Raw genomic sequence first — 25,768 nt, 5'->3', positions numbered from 1 at the left:
CACAGAAGCACCAGCTGAACCAATTAGCTCTCTGAAGTTTAATGCTTATTACACATGCTAAGAAATGAAACTCTTAACGTACAGTAATGAGGTACCTGAAAATGCAGGAGAGTGGGCAGATGCCATCAATCAAAATAAATCCGTCGGTGATGCTCCCTTTAACATTTTGTTGTAACTATAAAGCGAAGGTGGCCCCAGCAGTGATCAGAATAGAAACCCTCTCATTAGAATTCAATTTGTTTTCCCCTTCCGTAGCTGAAGGCTCCTTTCCGCAGGTAAGGGTGAATGCACCCTGGGAAAGCCAAACAGGATTAAATGAAGACATCATCTGATTTAGATCTGGAAAAATAGACCTTGTGCTGCTCCCTGCAATCAGCAGCCTGATGTTGCACATTAGCATTGTAAAAAGAGGAAAATAAATCTGACAATTGGAAAGATTGGGTGGTTTAAATAAATATTTTTGTTCCTCTTGTTGCCTGAGACCATATATTTTTGTTTTCAACTCATTAACTTGAAGACAGAAAGAAATTAATTCTTGGGAATGCTGTAATGTCATTACTAGGAGTGGTTTAAGGTTCAGTACTCAATGCAATTCATTTCCCCGACAGTTAGCAATAATGCTCACACAGATTTGCATGTAGGACATACAAATATGAGCTGGTGTTGTAGTGGCAAGGATGTTCTGTCCTGTGAGGATGCTGTCATTGCAAACAGTCACGCTTGGTGGGGGTCATGTGGGGGGCACTTACAAGGACTTAGGGACAGGCCAAGGGGAATGGCTTGAACCTGCCCGAGGGGAGACTGAGCTGAGCTCTTAGGCAGAAGCTCTTCCCTGTGAGGGTGCTGAGGCGCTGGCACAGGGTGCCCAGAGAAGCTGTGGCTGCCCCATCCCTGGCAGTGCTCAAGGCCAGGTTGGACACAGGGGCTTGGAGCAAGCTGCTCCAGTGGAAGGGGTCCCTGTCCATGGCAGGGGTTGGAGCTGGAGGAGCTTTAAGGTCCCTTCCAACACAAACCAGGCTGGGATTGTGTGCATCAGCACGGGCCCCTTGGCTTCTGGACAAGCAGGGCTGCAGGGGTGGGGGTGTTTCCAAGAGAGATTTCTAGGCTATATACTCTAAAGTGCCATTTGTAGCCCTGCCCCCTCCCCTGCTTTGAAAATGTGTCTCTGGCCTTGGTTTGTTTTGTTTTTTAATCCTCTTCTAAAGCTTAATTCTCCTTTTGGTACCGACCACACTCAGCAGGGACTGAATCAACTCCTGCTCTCTCCAGTGGGAATGTGGGGCAGGTAAGCAAGAACCCAGCAGTACCTGGCTTATCTGCTAATGCCAACCCTTGGCTATGGCACAGAACCTAAGCACATCTACTCACCTTGATGTGGTGACTTTGTCCAGGCAGAAACTGTGCAACTTGATACAGAGAAGATTCATTTGAGCAGATCAAGAAAACGTTAAGGAAACACCCCCTGGCATCACCCTGATTAATGTCTCGGTTGGCTTTTAATGAATCCCTTAAAGGCAGTTGGAGAGGCATTGTGCTGCCAGACTTGATGCAGGAACCCCACAGCCTTCAACAGGAAGACCAAAGATGCTGTAGAGAGTAATGCTCATGATTTTTATGTAGCATTTTCTGGCCATAACTAATTAATCTGTGATATATTGTGTGGTGTATGAAAGGTACAGCTGCTTGGGAAAGTGTAACATCAGGATCTTCAGATCCGGTGCTAATTCCTACCAGGTTTGATATTCAGCCTTCCTCAGTTCCCTCTGAACTATCCATTTATCAAGCCACGCTCATTTGGGATGCAGCTGCTCTGCATCTCCTGGGGTCTTACAGATCTCAGTGTGCAACCTCATTCCCACATCCCTGCACCAGCTCCCACTGCTGCAGCACACGGTTACTGTGATGTCCTTCACCTCCTGTGAGCTGCCTCCCTGTGCTCGGTGCTCTTCCCTGGTCCCTGTGAACCGCAGCCGCAGTTCAGCGTCAGGTGAAACACTTGTGGAGTGTGCAAATGTTTCTCTGATGTTTTTAGACCCGTTTGAAATGAGGGTGGCTCGACAAGACCTGTGATTATATTGTTATTCTACTGGCACAGAAACATTTAAAGCAGCAGCATTGTCTTGGTGGGGTTGCCTAGGAAACATGCTTGGTGTAGTTGATGCTCTAGATGAAGTGTTTTTGTGTGAGATTGCAGTTCACTCTTTGGTAGGTCACCAGACAAGACACTTCATCAGCTCAGTTTCAACTGCAAAGCTGCTGCTTTTTCTCTGTAGCTTCCTGCCTCTCTTACCTCCATCTAATTGCTGCCTCTCAGTATTGTGGTGTCAGGATTTAGGGATAATCTCAGGTTAACTTGCTTTCTTCTGAGCTTCTATCAAGTGTCTGCTTGCTGACCTAGCTGCCAGTAGTAGTCATCCTTTATACTCTTAATACCTGCCTTCCTCTATGGACAGCACTTGTCCTACAATGCACTGCAAAACATTTCTCTTTGTGTACCTTTATCATCCTCACCAACGATCTGAAGTTTCAGTTTACAGGGTGCTTTTCCAGGGATGCTGAAAAGTGTAGAATGGTTTTGTAGCTGCTCATCCCAGTACACAACAAGAGGGTGGTCAGGGGGTTGGACATGTGGGGGTTATTTGACAAGGGCCTGTAGGGACAGGCCAAGGGGAATGGCTTGAACCTGCCCGAGGGGAGACTGAGCTGAGCTCTTAGGCAGAAGCTCTTCCCTGTGAGGGTGCTGAGGTGCTGGCACAGGGTGCCCAGAGAAGCTGTGGCTGCCCCATCCCTGGCAGTGCTCAAGGCCAGGTTGGACACAGGGGCTTGGAGCAAGCTGCTCCAGTGGAAGGGGTCCCTGCCTGTGGCAGGGGTTGGAGCTGGAGGAGCTTTAAGCATCCTTCAACCCAAACCAGTTTGGGATTCTGTGATTTAATTGATAGAGCTCATTTTGTTCCTTCCTCTTGCCTGACCCAAATTTCAATGGAGGTGGGCAGACAAATGAAACCTCAGCGTTAAACTTGCATCCAGGCATCCCATGATGGGGGGTTGGAACTAGGTGATCTTAGTGTCCTTTCCAACCCAAACCACCCTTTGGTTCTATGCTAAGCAAGCAATGCATCAGCTTTTTGTTCACATTTTTGTAAGGAATGTAGTTTTCCTATATACTCATAAGATAATGGTACCTCCTTCTCTTTTTTACTTTCCTGGTATGGCCGTTTTCAGTTTTAGGTTTGGATACACCTGACTTGTGCTGCCTGGACTTCCAGATGAATCATTTTAATTTAGATCTTCCCTTAAAAAAGTGTAAGGGAAAAAGGCCATGATGGTTCAAATGCCACCATCACCATGTATATTGCATCTCATCTCATGTTCTGCTTCTGCAGGGGTCCCTTCACAGGGTCCTCTGAGGACTCAGCCTTATTCTACCAGTAGCACCCTGTGGAAAGCCTGTGCTGAAGAATTGTCCTCCTTACCAATAAATAGCAATGTGCAGGAAAATACATCTAGAAATACATTCTGCATGTTACAACACAAGATGAACTTGCACTCAGGGCAACCGGATAATTCCCTACAGGCACCATCACAAAATAACATCTATGAAATAAAGAACATAAAGAATAAAATACCTTCTTGTGAAATAAATGCACTTTCCCCCCCCTTAAAAAAGAGAGGAACAGTTAGGAACAATACAGCCAAAATGTTTTATTTGGGCAATACAAATACAATCAAATCAAAAATATCACAGATTTTCATACATTAGTAAGAAGTTACTGTACACTTGAACAGTTGCCATTTTTACAGCTAACAAAGCTTTACCTTTATTAAAATGTATTTTCCTCTCACATAAAATATACACTTTTCACTGACGTATTTTACATCATACAGCTCTCTGGGATAAGAAACAGCTCACAAACAATGCACAACAGAGGCCATCTTCTCTAAACCCATACAAAATATTACATAGAAGCGAGAAACACCGGTATATCCTACTAGGCTGCAGCCCTCAAATGTCATAGTCTGTTGCTACTAAAAATACTACATGCATCATAAAATGCTGTACATCATTTGAAGTTTGGACTGGTTAGATTTGATCCTAGTTCCACACGGTACTTTGGAGTGAGTGTTAAACACTGAGTTTGTATTAATGGCACCGACTCTTCCTCTGCATTCACATCTGCAAGTGAAAACCCTCCAGTGCTGTTCCTACTGCCAGAGCAAATGGGTTTGCAATATAACCCCATGGCACCGTTTGATACCCCGTGTGCCACGCAGTCTGCTCCGTCTCCTGACAGCATAATCAAGGTCTGAAATGAAATCCTTGCTCCATTGAAATAAATAGACTTCAGTGGAACCAGGTTTTAACCCTGCAGTGGTGTTACATTGCCCTCAAAATTACTGCACTATGAAAGCAGGGGCAAAGTTCTGTGCAGAAGGACTGCAGCCACACTGCAGTAGAGAGCTCAGTGGCAGTGAGCATCACCAGAACGTAAGGTTTCCATAAGAGCTTCCCCGGGGACTACCAAGAACCCTGCTTTTGTAATCATTTTCTGCTTTAATTTGGAGAACAGATGCAGGATAAATACCCTCATCCCTGCAGGCTCTTTCTGAGATTTGGAAAGAATTAGGGACTCTGTTAACTTCAGGTTAAACTAATTAAAAAAGCATAGCAAAGGAAAATGTCGCTACATTTTAATCCTGGGAGAAGTTCTGCTGTTAACCTAACGAGTGCATTATGGAAAAGCGATTTTCTCCCTGCCCATTGTACTGCACTGAGGTTACAAGGAAGTTAATGCGTGGCTTTGGGAAAAGAAAACTTCCCATCCATTTTAAAGGGGCTTCTTTAATTGCAGCTGGGAAGATCCATCTGATTACCGAGACAGATACTCTGTGTACTGTAGCATTGCTCTTGGAATGGTCTTTCTTGGCTTGAGTCCCTCCCGAGAGGCACTGAGCCCCGTGGCTCCCATGGGATGTGGTGGTGCTGCACCCACTCCATCATGGCACAGCTGAGTTGTGCCTGAGGGTTTGGAGGAGTCGGGCTAGCACCGGGTCCACATCAACCCAAGGCTGGTTGGTATCTCACAGTGCGTTTCATACATCAGCTTCTATTCTTCTCATTCCCACCCTGGTGCCAGGCCAGCTTCACACAGAAACACCCTTGCTACCTTAGCTCATAGCTGGGGAGAACGGAGAACACCCCCTGCCACGGTCATTTCAGGTGCCTTTGAATCGGGACTTGTTCCTCTTCAAAAACTCCTTCAATCCTCACAAATAAGGCATCTGTTCAATTTAGTTACTGTAAGCCACTTAAAAACTAAAATCCTCACCATATCCTGTCATCTCGAGATGATTTCTTCAGAAATGAATAAAAGAGAGTAAATATATATATAAGTATCCTTTTCTAATCATAACAGAATGTACAATCTGCAACCTGATTCTGGAATAAAATACAATCTTTTAACAGAAGCAACGTGAGCGTAGGGAAAAGTGAGCTCTCATCTCTGTTACTTGTGCATTTACCGCATTAAGATGGCTTTATCTTCTCTGTGGCTAATGCTCAACTGCACCCATGGGTCCATGGTGAAGAGATGGGTGATGCCACCAGAGCATGCTCCTGGTGTTGGGTTTGGTGGCTGAGGGCTGCTCTGACCTGCTGGCTGCTGAGCCAGTGCAGGCAGTCTGGTTTCACTCCATCAACCCTTGGAGGAGTGTTAGGAAAGTGCTTTCTGTGCCTCTGATTGATGATGTTTAAGCACAATTTGATGCAGTTGGATTCACACTAGTCATGGGAATATATTTCTGCAGCAGTGCAAGGGTGACCAGTGTACTGTGATGAATGGTATTTCCTTGGGTTCGCTTGGCTTATGCTGTTATCAGCTATAAGCAAGCTGGAAAACAAACAAATACGAGATCTGATCTTTTGCCGTGAGCTGCACATTGGGCTCAAAGCAGGAATTTCAGCAGCAGCAGATGGATAAAGGTGTGATGGGGATCGCCCATAATGTGAACCTGGCTCTGGAATTATGTGAATTGCACATTGCACAGGAGCACTCCCAAGCTGCACTGGGCATTATTCTTGGATTTACTGTGTAATTTAGGCACCAATTTACTTGAAAGAGCTGCCCGTGCACAAACAGGGGCTGAAGTTAGCTTTGCTTTTATCTCTATGCTGCTGCATTTGTCCTGGAGTCAAATACACTTTTATTTGCTGACAGTTGCCAATAGCTCAGCTAAATGCTTACAGTTCTGAAACTCATTAAAAGCAGGTTGTCACGGTTGATTTTTGTGCAGTCTGATCACTAATAGAATCAGAATGAATTTACTTAGTCCAAACTGAACTGAGGTTTGGGGAGTTATATAAACCGATGCTTTCTTTTACAGTCAAGGTGTGTATATGGGATATCCTTTATATGTATAATCATATCTGATGAGGTTTGTGCTCCTGTCTTGTGTCTGAGTGTCTGAACATGCAGTGTGTGCTTGCTTTGGATTACTGGTGTGTCTTCCATTCACTAAGGTTGACTGTCGGAAAAATTCTATAATAGCTTAGTATTAACTCGTCTGGTTTACTGTGCCCTGAGTGGCAGTCAAACACCCCCGTTTGTAGGTTGACTTTTGTTCTTTGACATAGTTTAATGTAGTGCTTCTACCTCTCTTTCTGTGGAGTGGAAATGAGAGGGGAAATCCAGTAGTTACCATGTACCAGAGGCTACGTACATCATCTACACAGGAAGAGATGGACTAAGGAAATAATACGATGATGCTTTCTAGACCCCCCCGTGGCATATGGATCATGGTTTCACATGCAAGGTCCCCAGAGCTGGCTCGCTCTTTTGGTTTTAGGATAAAGGGGTTTGAACTTTCATTAAACCTTTTGGATTTTGTATCTATGTTCATAAAAGCATTATGCTATTGTGGATCATTGCTCTAGTACAAGGTGGCAGGGGGTTGAAACTAGGTGAGCTTTAAGGTCCCTTCAACCCAAACCATTCTAGGATTCTAGGGTTAGTTCTTACATTATACATGTCAAACCTGGCAAATTCCATTCAAAATACTGGTTTGGAAAGAACAGTTTTATACTTGCTAAATAACACCAAGGGCTCACCTCAGTAATGTATTCTGTAATAAAAAGAACACGGATCTTTTGCAAGAAGCTCTTTTTGTTAGCATTTAGCATATTAAAATGAATAGAAAACCATTTGTTTTCACTCAGCTTTATACAAAATAGACACCCCCTCTTGCATTTTCAAAGGCAGTGTGATGTAACGGGGTCCCATGGGAAAGCGAAGGGGTCAGACCCCAACTGTCCCTTTGCTGAAATCTTTCCACATGCGTTTGCTTTTTTAAGGCTTATTATTATACTAAACACTAACTTCAGCTCCCATTTACTCAGACTCTTTCACCTGGGACCCTCACAGGCTGCACCACTTTGATAAGAAAGCTAAAGCCTGCCCCCCATCACTGTGCCAGGGACTGCTGCTACAGTCGGTCAAGGGCAAACACCAGGAAACTCTTTCATTTGCCTGCAAGGGAATAATTGGATGGTGAAACAGGAATCTTGAGCCCCTGCATCCCTGGACTGAGGAAACAGCAATGCTGCTTGTTTTGCCCCCCAGGGAATGTGTTCCCAGAGGGACTGCACCCCACTTGCCCTTTCATCTCCTGTTACCTGCCCAGTTCACCAGCACCGACTAGCTTGATGTGGCTGAAGAATGGTACAAGTGTTTGCTTTAATCACAGGCAGTTGACGTGGAGGCTTGATGTTCTGAACCGGTGAGCAATGCTCGCCTTTCCCTCCTGCTCCTTCATGCTTTTTTGACCTTATTTGCCTGTAAGTAGCTTTGCCATGCAAAGCTGTAATTCTGCTGAGTGATTTCCCCGGTGCAGGAGGAGCCCCACAGCGTAGCACTCGCTGCATCTCACAGTGTGCAGCATTGCGCTGCACGCAGGGTTTACCCATTCTGCAGTCCAGCTCCCACTGTCCCATAATTAAACAGCAAACTCCTGCCGTGTAAAGGTCAAACGTATCAAACCTGCCAAAACAGGGGCTGCATGTGGATGGGGCTCTGGAGGTTAGAGACCAAAGTCAGCACATACACGGTACCCATTCATTAGCTTAGAAATTAGGACTTGCCATGGTAAGCAAATTATTTGCTGTAGCTGTGCCGCAGCGAGGAAGCTCGTGCACATGGCTTAAAATGGGCTTCAGCTTTGTAACCTGTGTCTGTTCCGCTCTTGAATGTGTTAACTTTTGAGAGGGGGGCATTAACAATGCAGTAACTTTGCTGATACATTAGCTTTGATCTTGTTTTCCGAGCCATGTAATCGAGAGCCTGGTGCTTGATAGCTGAGATTGGGTTTTATCTGCCAAGCTTTTCCAGGCTTTCAGGAGCTAACAGGGAGATTACGTTTTGAATATGGGCTTCATATCCTAACCCCTAATGCAAATCAGTTTCACAGATATGACAGCACCCTGCTCCCTGGGTGTAATACAGAATGCACCATATTATTATATGTTAGACCTGCTCTGTGAGGGGAAAAAAGAGCTTTAGTGCATCCATAAGTGTTGATAATTCATTCCTCTTGTCCTAGAAATGGGCTTTAGTCTGCCTCTTACCGAACTCATCTGCAGTTTGCTTTGCAAGGATAAAAGTAATTCAGGCCCTTTTTAATAATTTGCTCCTCCAGTTTTAATTGGAAACGCCTGGAATGGGCCTGGCTTCATTCCCTTCTGATACAATTTGTCCCTGCTTTGCAGAGGTCAAAGCAACCCTCAACAGCAGACTTGGATTGACCTATTTAAATCTGGGCTTTCACTGTAATTGACTTTGCACCGAGCACACAGAGGGTAAATTAAATACAACATGTAAGTATTAAATGGATATACTTGAGCCTCCTGTTTCTGCAGCTTTGTCCAGCTCTGTCCTTACAGAATGGAAATGTATTATAAATGACTGTGCTGAGCGGAGCCTGCGGTGGGCATTGCTGTGTTACTCTGGTGTGCAAACACACTGGAGGGCCTCAAAATACTGGATTTAGTTGGTGAAATAAAATTGGGAAACAACTGTTTTGCAGAACCTGTCTCATGATGCTTAAGCGTATTTTTTGTCTGGAATATGGGACAGGATTGGATTAGCCAAGTGACCCTACCTGTCAGCTTTGGCAGTGACACTGAGAGCAGGGGCTTCTTTGGTGCTGGTTTTATCTGAATTTATCAAAGGAAAGACACAGAAAGTGGAGCAACAGCATTATCTGAACTGCCATGGTGATGGAGAAACATAAAAATGATGACTGCTGAGTAACTGTTAATAGACAACATTGTCTGCTGGGGATGGGGAAAGAGGAGTACCCATTAAGAAGAGCAAAGAGAAATCAGATCCCTAGGAAAGCTGTTTTCCCTCTTGTCATAATGACCAATGCTGTTAACAGGATTTCTAATGGATGTTTTATACTTTTCCCTTATAGTATGTTACTAATAAAAGTCTTATTTTGTCATATCCCACGTTTATTTTCAGCACGTAACAGAGTAGTGGGCATTCTCTGTGCTAGCACATGGTGAACATGAGCCATAAGCGCTCGGGTAAGCTGCTTTGGAAGGGGTGCTGATGGTAACGGGCAAAGCAGCCCATGGAGTACTGATGGATGCAAAGGAGCAGAAGTTCTGGGCTGGGTGAGGAGGTTCAGGGCTGGCCCTGGTTCCCACTAATCCCTTGGTCCCCTTGTTCAGTTGGGTCCCTGGATGGGATGGACCAGCCCAGACACCAGCCCCCATGCAGTTGCGTTCCCTTTCTGAACTCCACCAGTGAAACATGAAGTTCTAGGTCTAGCACATAAGTGTTTAGTTCATTTTTCTGACCACGATAAATTACAAAGACGTGCTGTTAAGTGTTGCATATTTTGCAAGTAAAACAAAAGCTGTATTGAGTAAATAAAGCTTTTTTTTTTGAGATAAGCACCTTTGAGAAACCCTAGAGTGTCGTTATTTGGGCAGTAGGCATGTGATATGTGGAAACCCACCAGCACATTAAAACTGATCTTGGGCAGAGAGGGCTTTCTTGTTTTATTTTACTATTTTATTTTAATTGTTAATGTAATTTTAATTTTCTTTCTTGTTCAGTTGTGGTTCTATTCCATTCCAATTTTTATTTAATTTTAGTCTGTTTAATTTTCAATTTTTATTTCATTTTTATATTTTATTTTATTTCAAAGCAACGAACCAGGTCCTTGTATTGCACAAAGCATCTCCACTGACAGATGCCTACTAGACAGTTTGGCTCTTGTAGTGTGACAGGCAGGGATCTAGTGGAAAGGGGAAGGATGAAGAATGGAGCTGTATTCCCTCAGCTGTGCAAATACCACGTATTTCCTGTGCTACAAAGTTCTGATTTATAGTTTTGCCCTCCAGGAATGCCTTCCCTGACACTGGTGGTGTACCCCATCAGATCGCACTGTCCCTTCATGCTCTCCAAACCGGGATGCCCAGTGCCTGCCCTGGATAGGAAGGGCTCCCATGGGAGCACCGTGCCGCAGGCACCCTCCTCTCCCTTCCTGCTCCTGGGGTCAGGCTCTGTATCTTGACTCATTTCCTTTCCTAGATGGATAAAGGTTTTAAACAAAATCTATACTTTAAACGGCAGTGTTCACTTGGCAGCCAGTGAGCGCATTATACATACGTGTGGTTTTGGAGCAAGTTATCAATGCAGCAAGATTATTTTATTTATTCCAATTTCACTGTTCACAGCTCAGCACAAAGCCAGGTCTGCTTCATAGCTCCTGATAAATCACCTTAAACCCATGCTTCCATTGCTTGTCTGGAAGTAGTTTTGTTTTCCTAATCTATTTTTAACTCTAATGTATGTGGTATCATTCAGGTATTATTGTCACGTTGGGTTTTTAATACTGAGCTTTGTGTTGCAGGGCTTACTTATTCTTTTAAATTGTCTTATCATATGATAATGTACTAAGCCTTTTGCTCTGGATCATCAAGGAAAATACATTTGTGGAATGAAGAACAGATGGCACCAAACCAAGGCGTTATGCAGGGTACTGCTGTTTACTGCTCTGTAAAATCCTCCCTGTATTAGCAGAGTAATTAAAGTCTAAGCTGGATGCACTAGTACCTGGGGCATTTTTGCGCAGGGCTCAATATGATATTGAATCCCTTGGCTCCCCTATGGCTGCTGTGTAAAACAGGAGAGGAAAATCAAAAGTCTGTCAGGGAAGAAAAATAATCAATAGTCACAGCCGAAGACCAGGCAGTGCTTGTTTAAGTACAAAGTTAGGAGGGCCTGTAGGGACAGGGCAAGGGGAATGGCTTGAACCTGCCCGAGGGGAGACTGAGCTGAGCTCTTAGGCAGAAGCTCTTCCCTGTGAGGGTGCTGAGGCGCTGGCACAGGGTGCCCAGAGAAGCTGTGGCTGCCCCATCCCTGGCAGTGCTCAAGGCCAGGTTGGACACAGGGGCTTGGAGCAAGCTGCTCCAGTGGAAGGGGTCCCTGCCCGTGGCAGGGGTTGGAGCTGGAGGAGCTTTGAGGTCCCTTCAACACAAACCAGGCTGGGGTTCTGTGAAAGCCCAGAACCAGGCTCAGCCCCTGGTGCACTTGTCTTGAGGGGCTGAGGAGGCAAAACTGGCTCTGCTGCCTCTGCCCTGTCCCCCACGTCCTACACAGAGTTCATCCCTTGGGGTCAGCGCTTTCAAAGGGCTTGGCCGCTGAACTTGACTGCAGGGGCCACCTTGGGCAAGCAGAAGCGTGACACCAGACTGCAGCCAAGGCACGGGGTGCTCTCTGCGCTCTGAAGCCTTTCCCAGCATGGCCCTTCCCTGCTGCTGAAGGCAACAGAAGGGTCAGAGCTGAAGCCTTTCCAGCTGCTGTTCCCCGGCTGCTGCAGGAGCCACGCTCTGTGGTTGGGCACGAGGCTGCTCTTGGTTTTCAGGCTGGCTTTGAGACGGAAGCGCTGCTGAGCTCTATCTGCTGTGAAAGCTGAAGATGTGCAGAAGGGCAGACCCTGCCTGCTCCGTACCTAACTTTCTGTCAGGGGCCAAACTGTGATGTGTTTGTTATGTGACTGTGGCTCTGCCAGAGCAGCTGCTGTGGCAAAGTCCACTTAAAAACGAACATCTCATTTACAGATGAGGGTTGATGCTACTTCAGTCCTGATGGGGGTACGGGGGTTAGGGAAGCAGGGACGCTGTCCTGGACATTGTTTTCATGCAGATCATTTCAGTACCAATACCAGGCAAAATAAAAACACTGGTTCTTCAACTGGCACCTATCAGATTATTTCAATTTATTGTTCATATCACCTTTTTATTCTACTGCATTAAAAGAACCTGTTTATGGAAAAGTGCTCATAGAATATATTAGCATTTGACCAGAATAGGCTATTTAATTCTGCATGCAAGCATTGACAATGAAGCATATATTATGCCTCCTACACAGCATTTATTGTCATTATAGTCGCCTACATATATTAAGTTATTTTGTTGGTGATTGTGGATGAATATTAGTGAAAGAACTTTGTGCAAAATAAAGCCACAGTTGCCCACCATCTGGGAATGAAGGAGAAAAGGCCATAGGCTAATGGCTTGGGCTTGCAGAGGATAAACTCACTGTTCTGGAACTATCTCAGGAAAATTAAGGGTTATATTCTCTTGTCTGTTACTGGTTGCAGCGTGGCACAAAACTGATGCCTTCAAGGTGTTTCTCTGCTCTGATTGCTCCCCCTGCCCCTTCTGAGGGCATCAGAAAGGGCTTTGGAGGGGTGAAAAGAGACAGACTGGAGCATTTTCCAGCCTGTGTCAGTCTGACTGAGTCAGGAGGGTAAAAGATCACATAATCTTCCAGTGCTTTATCAGACAACTGATTTATTGCTGTCACGGCCCAGACCTGCGTGAGCGATGGATGAATTCCTCACAGTATGTAAATACCATGTTGGATATCAAGTCACTTTTGTGCTGTGCATTGCCCTCGTGCTACACCGACTGTTTTGTTAACAGCCATATAATTGGTGTCATTGTATTCGAGCCATGGCTCTGTGGGGAGGGTATTGGTGACAAACTGGGAACAGGACAAACTGCAAGATTCATGGCCAGCCTGCTGGGCCTCTGCTTTGCTTTGATTTCCCTCAGTGCTCTGCATCAATTTCGCTTTAAATTATTGCCTGGGTGATAGCATTAAGCAGAACTCCGTGTGTGCCCCAAACCGTTCCCTGTGTCCAACCCCTGTGCCTGGGTTTGCAGTTGGATGTGCCAGGGGACGCATAGGGGTGGGTTGCAAATTCCCGATAGGGCTGCTCTTGAAATCTGCCTCTGATGTTGGGGGAAACCCTTTCTGCATCGTGTTTTCTCCTGGCGTAGCCTGAGCTGGCCTTCGCTGTTAGCTCTGATCCTGTGGGCTTTGCCACAAGCCCTGAGCTGACTCCGGGTCTCACCTAAGTGGTAAGAGAGCAACAAGAAGAAAAGCCGTAAAGAACAGGCCGGTATCTATTAGGGCAGCAGCAAGGTGGTCTGACAGGCGCTGGTGGGGGCTTACTGCCAACGTCTTGTGTGTGACTGAGGAGAAGCAAGCTGTGAGCTTGGGAAAGGCACCGAGACCTGCACTGGCTGTGATCCGGAGGCCTGTGGGAGGATGCAAAGGGGCTGCTGTTCATGGGGGATCTGCTCTGCTTCTGAAAACACCCAGCTGGAGCTGGCTCACATTCACATTGTCATCATCTCCTGATGGCCCTGGTCTGAGGGCTGGGAGCAAGGGGCACGTGTGTGAAAGAGACTGAATCCATAGGAGATACTGAGGAAATCTGAAGACAGAGGGGATGGAGGCAGTGGAGAAGGAGCCTCCCTGCTGCAGGTCAGAGCTGGGGAGCTCTGTTCTGGTTTGTCCAGGTGTTGGGCAGCAGTGGCTGGCCTGCCGGCTCAACAGTATAGGTGGAGCAAGGAGCTGTGAGCAACAGCATGTGGGATGCTACAGCCGGGAAGGAGACCACATCCTGGGGGAACACAGCTATGAGAGAGCAAAACTTCCATGTCCCTGCTCCACCAAAGTGCTCAGCCTCAAGGGTGCTGAGGTCCTTTGGTGGCAATGGGAGAGCTGCACCTCCCTGAGAAACCTCATTAGGAAAACAGCCCTGTCCAGCCTGCTGCACCTCCCCAAAGTGAGGGGCAGAAGCCAACAGGAGATGCTATCCTGCCTTGCTTGGCTTCAGCTTAAACCCATGCAAAGTAGGCAGCAAAAACCTAAGCAATGCCCTGGGGAAAGACCTGATCACACTTCCTACAACAGCTCATCCAGAACAGAGCCTGTGGTCTTCATCAGGGGCTGGAGCACCTCCTGTATGGAGACAGACTGAGAAGGTTGGGGCTGTTCAGTCTGGAGAAGAGAAGGCTGCGTGGAGACCTCAGAGCAGCCTTCAGTATCTGAAGGGGGCATATAGGGATGCTGGGGAGGGACTCTTCATTAGGGACTGCAGTGATAGGACAAGGGGTAATGGGTTAAAACTGAAACAGGGGAAGTCTAGATTGGATATAAGGAGGAAATTCTTTCCTGTGAGGGTGGTGAGGCACTGGAATGGGTTGTCCAGGGAAGCTGTGAATGCTCCATCCCTGGCAGTGCTCAAGGCCAGGTTGGACAGAGCCTTGGGTGATCTGGTTTAGTGTGAGGTGTCCCTGCCCATGGCAGGGAGTTGGAACTGGATGACCTTAAGGTCCTTTCCAACCCTAACTGTTCTATGATTCTATGACTTGTGTTTGAGCTTTTGAAGTGCTGGGGACACTTTCTATGGGTTTGGATATGCAGAGACAATTAGGTTGATGGCCACTGGGTTCGTTGAGGAGGAGGAATGGATTGCCATCACTGACAGAGGAAACTTCACCAAAAAAGAGGAAAAAACCCCAAAAGTTTGTTGGATAATGAAATCACCGGAGGGACTTGATTTTAGATTAAAAAAAAAAAAAAAAAGCCAAGTGATCTAAACTGGCTGGGGTTGAAGAACGTATTAAGCATTACATGGTATTAAACTCATAGAAATTAAATTCACAGACCATGGTAAATGGATGATTAAAGCACCTGTGGGTCTTGCTGTGTGATTCTTGCTTTAGAAAAAGCCAAGTGATCCAAGTGATCTGACCTGGTTCAGGTTGAAGTAGGTATTAAGCCTTACATGGTATTAAATTCACAGACCGGTATTTCTTTAAGCTCTGCTGGCTGCTCATTTTGACCATATATAAAAGACATTCTATAAAACTGAGCAGGAATTAATGCAATCACTTGCTAGCCAGAAGCTTGTTCTTAGAGCAGCCTGCCCGGATTGCTGCTGTAATTGCTGCTCTGACTGCCACATCTCATCTCCAGCGACTTTCCAAGTGCCAATCCCATCAAAAAAGCCAAAGGATTGATCAGTTTGGGCACTGGGAGAAAGGGGAGCACAGGGTACAGATGGAGTGCTGCTGAGATCTCTGTGTTCTTGCCATCCACTTCAACAACGGGCTGGAAAATTGGCTCAGGAATAAGCCAAGAGATCAGCAACGCGATTGCGTTGCCCTTCCTGGCAAGCTGGGAGCCTCTTTGTGCTTTCTGGTTCCACTGTAAACCTCACCCGCTCATCTGTCATGATGATTGATTTTCTGTTATAGCTTTGGCAGGATATGGGTTTATCTCCTCAGCCCCCCTCTCTCCCCTTCCACCCATGAGCTGACGTTCTGCTGCAGTGCATGTTGTGGCATCTACTGTATGTCAGTTCCTGAGTGGAGCTCTAAAACTGAGTCCTGCGAACTAGCAGGCAGCATAAAGCCAGCAGCCTGACAGGCACAGCATGCCCTGACCACGGACCCCATCCCTGGGCACCCCAACAAGCTTTCTCCTTGGCTAAGGTTTTTCGGTGAAGACCACCAGACATCTCATTAGAATCAGCATGTTAGAGGAGTGGTACCTAGGGCTGCAGCCATGTCCTCAGGGTGGTGTTGGAAAGGTGACCCAAAGGATGCTTTATCTCACTTAAACAGGGGAGATTTAGGTTGGATATAAGGCAGAAGCTCTTCCCTGTGAGGGTGCTGAGGCGCTGGCACAGGGTGCCCAGAGAAGCTGTGGCTGCCCCATCCCTGGCAGTGTTCAAGGCCAGGTTGGACACAGGGGCTTGGAGCAAGCTGCTCCAGTGGAAGGGGTCCCTGCCCGTGGCAGGGGTTGGAGCTGGAGGAGATTTAAGGTCCCTTCCAACACAAACCTTTCCTTGGTTCCACTTTTCTTTGACCTCTGGATACCCGCAGGGATCCCCTGAGCTGCAGCTCAAACCAAGTTCCCTTCAGAGACGGCTTCAAGCCCCCATCATTTGCAGTGTTACATTGTGAAGGCTGGTTATTATCCTGTGTCACCCCTGACAAAGCTGACACTTTCTTTCCCTTCGCTCTGTTAATCCAGTGACTTCAGAGTGTGCCTATGCAAAGGAGTGCTCACTTTGCTTAGACAAACTGAATGGTAAATTGCAGTCTGTACCATTGCTTCTGCTGGTTTTCTTTTGCCATTACTGTAACCAGTATTCTACTTTGGGAAGGCATTTACACCTCTTCACAGGGCTTGAAGGCCAGGACTGATGTTTTATATTCTGTTTACACTGTTCTCTATCTATCCCCACAGATACAAGAGGCTTCAGCTGTAGCTCACCCTTATCTGGAGGTGTAGGCTGACAGAGGCAGCACATAGTGCTCCTGAGCCAGGGAGCGGTGCCTCGAGCATCGCTAATGGTGTACAATCACTTGCGCAGTTTTAAGCAGTAACTCAGGCTTAGTCCACAGCCTTAACACACACAGACTATCAGCTGGCTACTCATGGCAGTGCCTAGAGACTTGTGGCTGTGTACAAGCTGTGCTGCACATCGCTGGCCTGATTTGCCATGCTCAAATCCTCGGAGAGCTAAAAATTTGGCATGTAAAGCAGCTTTCCATTTATAAACATGCACGTGGGATGGAGTCATTAGAATAATACCTCTAATGCTTATATAATGCTCTGAATGTCTGTGAAGCACGTTGGAACTAGAGCTGCTGCACAGCCCTGAGAGCTGGGGTGGAGGGAGGAAAGGTGCCCTAATGCCCTGTCCTGGGAATGGAGCTTGGCTGGCAGAGGAGCCCTCATGGCACTGGCCTGGGACCTGGGTTATTTAGTGACCTGTTCTGAAACCCCCAGTGAGAGAGAGCCGGCTGCCCCGTGTCCTTCCTTCTGGCCCTGGCAACCTGGTCTAGGGGAAGATGTCCCTGCTCACTGCAGGGGGTTGGACTAATGAGCTCTGAAGGCTCCTTCAACCCAAGCTATTCTCTGATCACCACTATCATCATCCATCCCTCTTGTGCCCCATGGACTCTCAGAGTCCCTCACCCCGCCTGCCTGGGATGAGAACCACAGAGCAGTGGTTCTTGCTCTTTGCACCAGTGTGAGGACACTGCTGTGGACAGACAGGCTGGTGATGGGCACTGCATGGGCACCATCCCTGCTGCCTTGGGGTGCTTCTGCTCATGGCTGAGCCCAAGGGTGGGGCTCCATGTGGCTGTTTCTCTGCACAACCCACTGTGCTGACCCAGGCTATTTTAGTACAGAATAATGTCCCACGCTCAGACATCCTCATCTCAACTGTTATTTTGTCTGCTGAGGTTTTTGTTTAATTCCTGTTCCCCCTGATTATACTGAAACATTGCACCAGACCCTGTGTTGGTATGAACCCCTCTCCCAAATCTCTGTGTGCACAGAGGAGCAGATTTCATTAGTACTGCTGGACAGGCAGGTTTCAGACTGTTTTATGATGGTGGGAGGCTGAGAGTGGTCCAGCTGGAAGGAGGATGCTAATGGGAGAGCAATCTCTAAGTGCTTCTTGGAAGTCAGCCTGTCCTTATGAATAATGGAGGAAACCCTGCTTCCAGAGCGTACAAACATCACTGAGTCTGGGTTTGTTTTGTTTCTCCTCCTTAGTAAATCCAGGTGTCTTTCATAGTGCAACTGAGGTTAAAAGAACCATAAATGACATCTCATCACACTCATCTCAGGTTGGTGAACTGCTCTAGCTAGCCATGGCCCTCTTGGTCCTGCACGCAAGCCTATTTATTGCATGAAGGCTAGGACAGTTGCGATGCTGCAGTGGTGCCCCTGCTTGGAGGAGATGGATGGCTGGCAAGGCTTCTACAGGAAGCCACAAAGATGCCATGGAGCCCAAGAGACTCCTTTAAACATCTGGGGAGGAAAGAAATGGAACCAGTTCTATCCAATGGGACTGCGGTTGTCAGTGAGATGTGGCAGAGGAGATTGTGGTCCTCTGGCCCCAGCAAGGCAGCTGTCTGGCTCTCACTGATGCTCATACCCTGCTTGAGGTGGTGGTGGAAGGCAATGGGAAGGTGACGGCACCATCCTGGGGATGGAGGACCCCCACCAGCATCACCCTTCTTGCAGGGTGAAAATGGGGAACCAAAGAAAACCTCTGCCTTTCTGTGGGCTGGGAGCATCTGCTGCAGCCCTCTGGAAGGTCACTGCGATGGCCACAGTTTTCTTGGGTAGCTCCTCATTTTCTTAATGTGAGGGGTTTCTGAAGTTAATTACGAAATCTTTAGCATTAGACATTCAGGAACACTTATTTTTGAATACCTCAGGTTTAATTTAGGTTCTTTGAAATTTTAATATCTTGCTTTAATATTTAATGCCACCCTGACATGAGTAGAGGAATTTAAAGTCTGTTCTTTGAATGAAATGAGTCCTGGCTTTCTTTGTGGAGAAGGCTGAGATGCGAGGTGGGAAAGGGTCTATCTTAAAAGGATGCAATTCTCTCCTTTCTTTCCCTATCGATGTTTGGGCATTGCAGTATTTCCAGATAAAAATGTCCTTTTTGCACTGCTGTTGTTAAAGTGAAATAAGCTCAGATCTGCAAAATACTTCTTTCCCCTCTGCTAATTATCAAAGAAAGACCACGGGCTCCCCAAAGCAGCTACATGGGGCAGGGGCTGTGGCTGTGTCCTCCCTGCACGAGGAAATGAGTTTCTGTTCATCCTCCCTGCAGGGTGTGTGCATGAGCCATAAGTGTCTATTCATCCACACAGATAATTCATGTATGAATCCCAGGTTATTGTGAACACAACCCTTCATACACGTATGTATGATGTGTATGTGAAGATAGTGGGCATTTAGGGCTTACTCAGCTCATGCTCAGCTCTGATTAAAGCCTCACAGTTATTAGAGAGAGTTATTATTGATGACTGCCCCATCCCTGGCAGTGCTCAAGGCCAGGTTGGACACAGGGGCTTGGAGCAAGCTGCTCCAGTGGAAGGGGTCCCTGCCCGTGGCAGGGGTTGGAGCTGGAGGAGCTTTGAGGTCCCTTTCAACACAAAGCATCCTATAATTCCATGATTAAAATACCTTTAACATGTTTTACAGTATTGTACCTTCAAATGAGGAGCATTACAATTTGAGTTGTTTTTCTCTTTGGGAAGGGAAATTAGCTGCCTAATTACCAGACACCATTGATTTGTGAGCTGCATTTAAAGTGAAAGGAGTAATAGAGGCTTTGTGCAATTCTTGATTCTAAGAATCTACATTAGATTCAAGATGAATAAAAGCACTTGGGGAACACATTCAGGAGCTGATGGGGTTTAGTGTTTAAGAGATAGAGGCAAGCCTGTAGCTGGATGAAAACCGAATGTATCTTGGGGGGGAAAAAAGGGGATCTTTTTAAAGATGGGGTATGAGACTTGCTTGGAGGGTTTTGTTGCTGCCTTATTCAGAAGGCACAGGGGAAATATCAGCTAAAAGTGATGGAGCCAAGGTGCTCGGTGTGAGTGCTGAAGAGCAAGAAAGGGGTATGTGTGAACATGTAAAACAGCAGCATGCACAATTATTATCACAAAGGCTCTTTTTGAAAGAGAGCAGGATATAATGGGGCTGATTTGGAACAGCAGTTTTGTCCGGCTTTGTGCCTGCAATTTTACGTGGAGTCATAATGCCGGTGCATCTTTACAACCACATTTTAGGCACTTACATGATCACCTATGCAGCTTTTACTGCCAATCAGTTGGATTTCCACAGGTCTGATATAATGAACCATTATTCACCAAGTATAACAGCATGCACAAGTAGCCTTCCAAAGTTAGCTGGACTTTATGTGCAAGGATAACCTGGCTTGGGCAAGGATGTACCACTGATCTCCAAGCCTCTAAGTCTGTGCTGTGTAATTATTTGTGACAACAAGATATTGTTTCCAGGTATGAGGACACAAAATCACTAAATCCATTTTAAATCCCTGGTAAATGTCTTCCTGCATGCCCTCAGAGGGTAACTGTGGCTGTTTGTAACCTCTCCTCAGCACCAGCAATAGATCTTAAGTGTTCTTTGTGCTCTGCATATTCATTGATGAAGCCTGGAGAAATGTCTGCTGGGAGTGTTTTGTTGTGGTGTTGGGGGCCCTATTTCAGCCCGAACTCTAAAAAAGCCCACAACACACCGGATAAACTTGTAGTCTAACTTTCAGGTCTGGGTCCATAGCAGTAGCAGTCACCTCAGGCTGGATCATGGGGCAGGAGCATCTCTAATGCATTACTTTCCAGCATGAAAGTGCTCGTCCGGGGTGGCACTTGGAGAATGCTGTTCTTCAGCTGCAGCTCTGCAGACTGAGTCTTACAGCTTCTGAGAAGCCCTTCAAATGTAAACTCCAACGCCCCTAAGTATGAGCTCACTGATTCAGAGGTTGCATGAGCTGCAGCCCAGGACAACCTGCCATGAGCAGCAAAGCCAGCTCAAGTGCTTCCGCACTCACCCTGTTTCAGAGCATCCTCATTCATACTTGGCTTTGCTGCCTTCGCTTCATTGCTTTTTGTTCCTGATCTAAACAGAACCCTGAGGTCTGGCACCGTTATTCTCTCTCTTTAATATTGTGTTCAGTGCTGGACCCCTCACTGCAAGAGAGACCTTGAGGGGCTGGAGCAGGGCTGGAGAAGGGCACTGGAGCTGGAGCAGGGCCTGGAGCACAAGTGTGATGGGGAAGGGCTGAGGGACCTGGGGCGTTCAGTGTGGAGAAGAGAAGGCTCAGGGGGGACCTGATGGCTGCTTCCAACTGCCTGACAGGAGGATGGAGCCAGGAGGGGCTGGGCTCTGCTCCCAAGGAACAAGGGATGGGACAAGAGGAACCGGCCTCAAGCTGCACCAGGGCAGGTTCAGATGGAGCTGAGGAACAATTCCTGCCCCAGAGGGTGCTCAGGCATTGGAACAGAAGAGATCTGCTGGGGTGTGGGGGGGCAGACGCATGGGGCCAGCAGTGCCACACTATGACCTTAGCTTCTTTCTGGCATGTGCAGGACTGTACCTGGGACTGTGGGGAGAGTGGGAGGGCTCTGGGATATGATCTACCTTTCTCATTACAGTGGGGAAAAGAGGCCAGATATGACCTTCAATGGCAGTGTTGGCTGTTTGACACCTTGTACCTGGACTGGATGGTGGCTGTAGGTCCCTTCCATCTGAAATACTCTATTCTGTTTGGTTCTTGTGTGGATTTTGGAGGTTTTGGGAGGACGCTGATCCTCTAGAACTCATCCAGTGTTCCTCAGGGGTTGGGGTGGGTGGGAGTAAGGGGGTCTTAAAGACTAAACAGAGCACGTTAGGTGTGTGCAGCAGGATGTTCCTGTACAGACAGGCTTCAGGTGGGAAAATGGTGAACTTGGTTTAAAGCACAGAAAACAGTGATTGTACAATGAAACTTGAGGCAAACTCTGCTCGTGCTCAACTTTGCTATGACAATCTTGGCTCGGGATTTGTTGTTACGGTGTATTAGACCCCATAGAAAGTGAAGCCAGGTGAACAAGGAACAATTCAAGGCTTGAAGAAGTTAAAAAGTGAGAACTGCCAAGGTCTGATGATGGGAATTCATCAGCTCCCGGCTGAATGAGTAACTGTGATTCTCTTTAATGTAGGAGCTCTGCCAGCTTGCAAAGGAGCAGATGTGCACACAAGATGGATAGTCGCAGATAGTCAAAATACTGGTGGCTTTTGTTGTGGTGGTGGGGGTGGGGGTTTTACTTCAGTGATTATCTTTTTTCATTTCAAATAAACCCAGATTGTGCATAGGCTGGAAAGCAAAATAACAATATTTGGAGAGTGGGAGTGTGGCTTTAACAGGTGGCTTATTTACCAAAGGCTTCACTCCTCTAAAAATCATAGCCCTGCAGCATCCTGCAGCAGTGAGCAGGAACATATGAGAGCGGGAAGGCGTTTGGGGGTTATTGCTTTATGTGGGCTTGGGTTAGGTTGGTTTAATTAAGAACATCTGCAGGAGTGCTTTGCTAAGTGCATTTGCATGTGTTATTGACTTAGAGTTGGGTGCTGTGTCCTGGAGAGCAGGCAGTGCCCCCCTCCTGCTTGAGAAGGTGGGTGACAAGGGGGGTTTGCAGGGCCATGGTGCTGCTGCTGGTAGGAGTCAGCCAGTGGCCTTCAGTCCCTCAGTTAGAGGGACACACAGATCCATCACATGTATTGCCAGCCTCCAGTGTCACGAGATGCCTATCCTTAAACATGGATTTGCCACCTGGATGTTGTTCCCTATAGGAACAACACTTCCTTCTTGTTCCTATAAAGGATGTTCCTTATAGCAGGACACTATTCCTGTTATTCCCAGGAATCTATCCTGGAGAGGAGAAAAAAGGGGGAGTAGCCCCCAGTGCAAGGTGACGGGCAGGAGCTGAGCTACCAGGGCAATCCCAGCCCTTCCCAGTGAGCAGGTTCTCAGCTCCTTGCTCACCCACACTCAAACCTAAGCTCTGCCAGGGGGCCTGGCCTTGCAGAAGAGCTGGTGTCCCCTGTGCCTGGTGGCTAGGAGCCCGGGAGCTCCTGGAGCTGCCCCACCAGCCCCTGGAACGGGATCTGACCACTGCCGTGCCTGGCGCCAGGAGCTGTTGTCAGCACACAGAGGGGCGCAGACATGTTCTGCTGCAGCCCCAATACCTTTACTGTTCTTTACACATCTCCCACCCTGGTGTGGAAACTGCGCTAGGTTTGAGCTGAGACTTGTTTTAATAACAATATTTTGAATAGTAGAAGCATAATTACACCCAGCTTTGGCTCGGCACCTCCACGAGGCTTGGCTTTTGCTTTCAGATGGTGGCTCCCTACATTAACAAACACAAATGGGTTCCCACCCAGTTCTGTTCTTCCTCACGCTTCCGAAAGCCCTGGTGCTGCATTAAGCAGCTGGCCTGGGACTGAGCAGTGCCATCACTGTGACCTGTATTTTGCTTTTGGCCTTTCTGTCTCAGCCTGGGGAGGGTGGGAAGGGATTTTTTTCCCCCATATATTATGAATTTATGGGGATATTAAAGCACCTTCCATAACTCCCAGGTTTGGGTAATAGCTGAGATTTAATATGGGCAAAATGCCTTTGATGGCTGAAGTCATGAAGACAATAATTTAAAGTGATTATTAAATTATAATAGTCCTAATTCTTGTAATTCATTTCAAGATTCTGTCCCATTATTAGTTGTTATTTACAGCAATGAAGTCCTGATTTTTTGGGGTGGAAAAGAAACTAGAAATGGAGAAAGGGTCATGTGGGGGGAAGGTTGGTTTGGGTTTTGACTGCATTGGTCAAATCCCTGGTTGTCAGCGCTCAAGAGGGAGATCCATGCTGAAGGATGGATGTTCTAGTTGAAGAGCCTACCAGTAATCACTGCGCATTTCACCATATGGGAAAATAATTACTTTCCAAAAGGGCCAGCTTGATGAGGAAGCAAAGAAAAAGGTCACGGTCTAAGATCACAGTTTGTCAGCAGAACGAGCACGTCTTAAACACTCAGAGAGGGACCTTTGCCCTCCTTTGGGGTCTCAGCGAGGACCAAGCCAAACTGACCACGGGCAAGACCTGCAGTAAACACATCCCCTTCCCATCCTATGACAGAAAAGCCAGAACAAGCCTTTGGGGGGGACCAGAGCCTAATGCCTCATCACTGGTGTGACTTTGCACCCCCAGCACCAGCATACCTTCCTTTTCCTCCTCCTCCTTCTCTTCCCCCTTTCTGAGCAGGTTTCCCTGTGGGACAAGTTTTCCAAGCCAGGAATAGGTGGGCTGGATCAGAGCCTTCTGCAGCAGCAGAGCTGCCCGGACCCTGCAGGCGTTTAAACCCATTTTAGAGGTATTTTGGTCAGAATTTCTTCACTCGGTTCCTCTGTTCATTAACCTTTACGGCAGCGCTAATTCTGCACTCGAGCAGAAGGTCAAAGCCCTCAGCTGAAGCTTTTCCTGCAGAATGAAGTGTGTTCTCTGAAGCCTTTGGAGAGGAATCCCGTGCCAGAAGCACTCCTCAGTGCCTCTTGACTGGTGCTGCCGCTGCCTCGCTTCCCGAGGAGCCGGTGCCGCATCTGATGCGGGAGCCAAGATGCTGCAGGGATTGACTTTGGGGAATGGGGGTTTGAAATGTGCTCTCCCCATGGTGGCCTTTTGCAAAAGGTGCTTGAGGTACTGAAACACAGACCCAGGCACTTCCTGCAGCTCCCCTGGGGGAAGTGAATACGCTGTGAAAACTCAGGTGTCTTTTCCACCACGCTTCTCATCAGGAGGAGAGGCAAACCGGCATTCCGACACTCCCGCACTGCTCTGTCTATCTAAAGCTATGCTGGAATGGAAAGACTCTGTCTGCCTGGGCTTGTGCAAAGCATTCAACACTGCCCCACATGACATCCTTGTCTCTAAACTGGAGGGACTCTTCATCAGGGACTGTAGTGACAGGACAAGGGGTAATGGGTTCAAACTGAAACAGGGGAAGTTTAGATTGGATCTAAAGAGGAAATTCTTTCCTGTTAGGGTGGTGAGGCACTGGAATGGGTTGCCCAGGGAGGTTGTGAATGCTCCATCCCTGGCAGTGTTCAAGGCCAGGTTGGACAGAGCCTTGGGTGACATGGTTTAGTGTGAGGTGTCCCTGCCCATGGCAGGGGGGTTGGAACTGGATGATCTTCAGGTCCTTCCCGACCCTAACTGTTCTATGACTGTACCCCATGCTTGAGGATGGCAGCGTGTACATGTCCCAGTTGTGGAGGGAAGTTTTCCTGAGTCAGAAAAAACTCATGGAGCTTTCAGGTTTAAGTTGCAATAAAAGCCCTCTTAGAGAAGAAGGTGGGAGCTCAGACCTTGGTGTAACACCCTGTCTTTGTCTTAGCTGGCTGTTTGTTTGTTGGGTCAGGCTTGTGGGTTCGGAGGTCAGGCTGAGAACTGCAGCCTCTTCCTCCTCCTCCTGATCTCCTGCCTTCCATTCCCCATGGCTGGGGTTAAAATGAGACCAAGAGAAGAGGGCCAGGAGATAGGGAATGTGCAAAGGGGATAAAGAGATGGGTAGTAAGAGATGGAGACTGGGAGACAGGGACTGAGAGATGGGAACAAAAGGATGGGCTCTAGGTAAAGGTGACCAAGAGACAAGTCCAAGAGATGGGGATCGGAATAGTACCAAGAGACAGAGACCACAAGACAGGGCCAGTGGTGTGCCAACCCCCTGCTGTGCTGCAGCCCTTCCCCATGGAGGGCACTTGGTGCTGTTGTGTGTGCTGTTGCCAAGGAAAGCATCCCACTGCTGCCAGAAAAGCCTGAAATGGAGTGCTGCGCATCTCCTCCCACTTAGCACAGCTCCCGCGGGCTGCAAGAGCACAGGTTGGTGCCTTGGAATTAAATTGATATGAGAAAAAACCCCTGTTGAGACCAGAAAACACACGAGCAGCAGAGCAGGATGCCGCTTGTTTGCTTTCCCATGGGGGAGGGTGGATGGAAGTACCACTTTCCTGGA

At 47.4% G+C, this 25,768-nt stretch overlaps 1 protein-coding gene across 1 annotated transcript in view; it reads left to right on the top strand.

The window, feature by feature from the left end:
- Positions 1 to 25,768, top strand: part of LRRC7 (leucine rich repeat containing 7) — a 402,104-nt gene that overhangs the window by 375,964 nt on the left and 372 nt on the right. The gene's annotated exons all lie outside the window — the stretch shown is intronic.

Source organism: Neopsephotus bourkii, unplaced genomic scaffold (assembly GCF_033783945.1).
Source record: "Neopsephotus bourkii isolate Nb327-2 ecotype Australia unplaced genomic scaffold, CSIRO-AGI_Nbou_v1 NB_1331, whole genome shotgun sequence".
Taxonomy (NCBI): domain Eukaryota; kingdom Metazoa; phylum Chordata; class Aves; order Psittaciformes; family Psittacidae; genus Neopsephotus; species Neopsephotus bourkii.
Note: the sequence above shows the minus strand (reverse complement) of the source record. Positions and strands in the feature narration are given on the sequence as shown.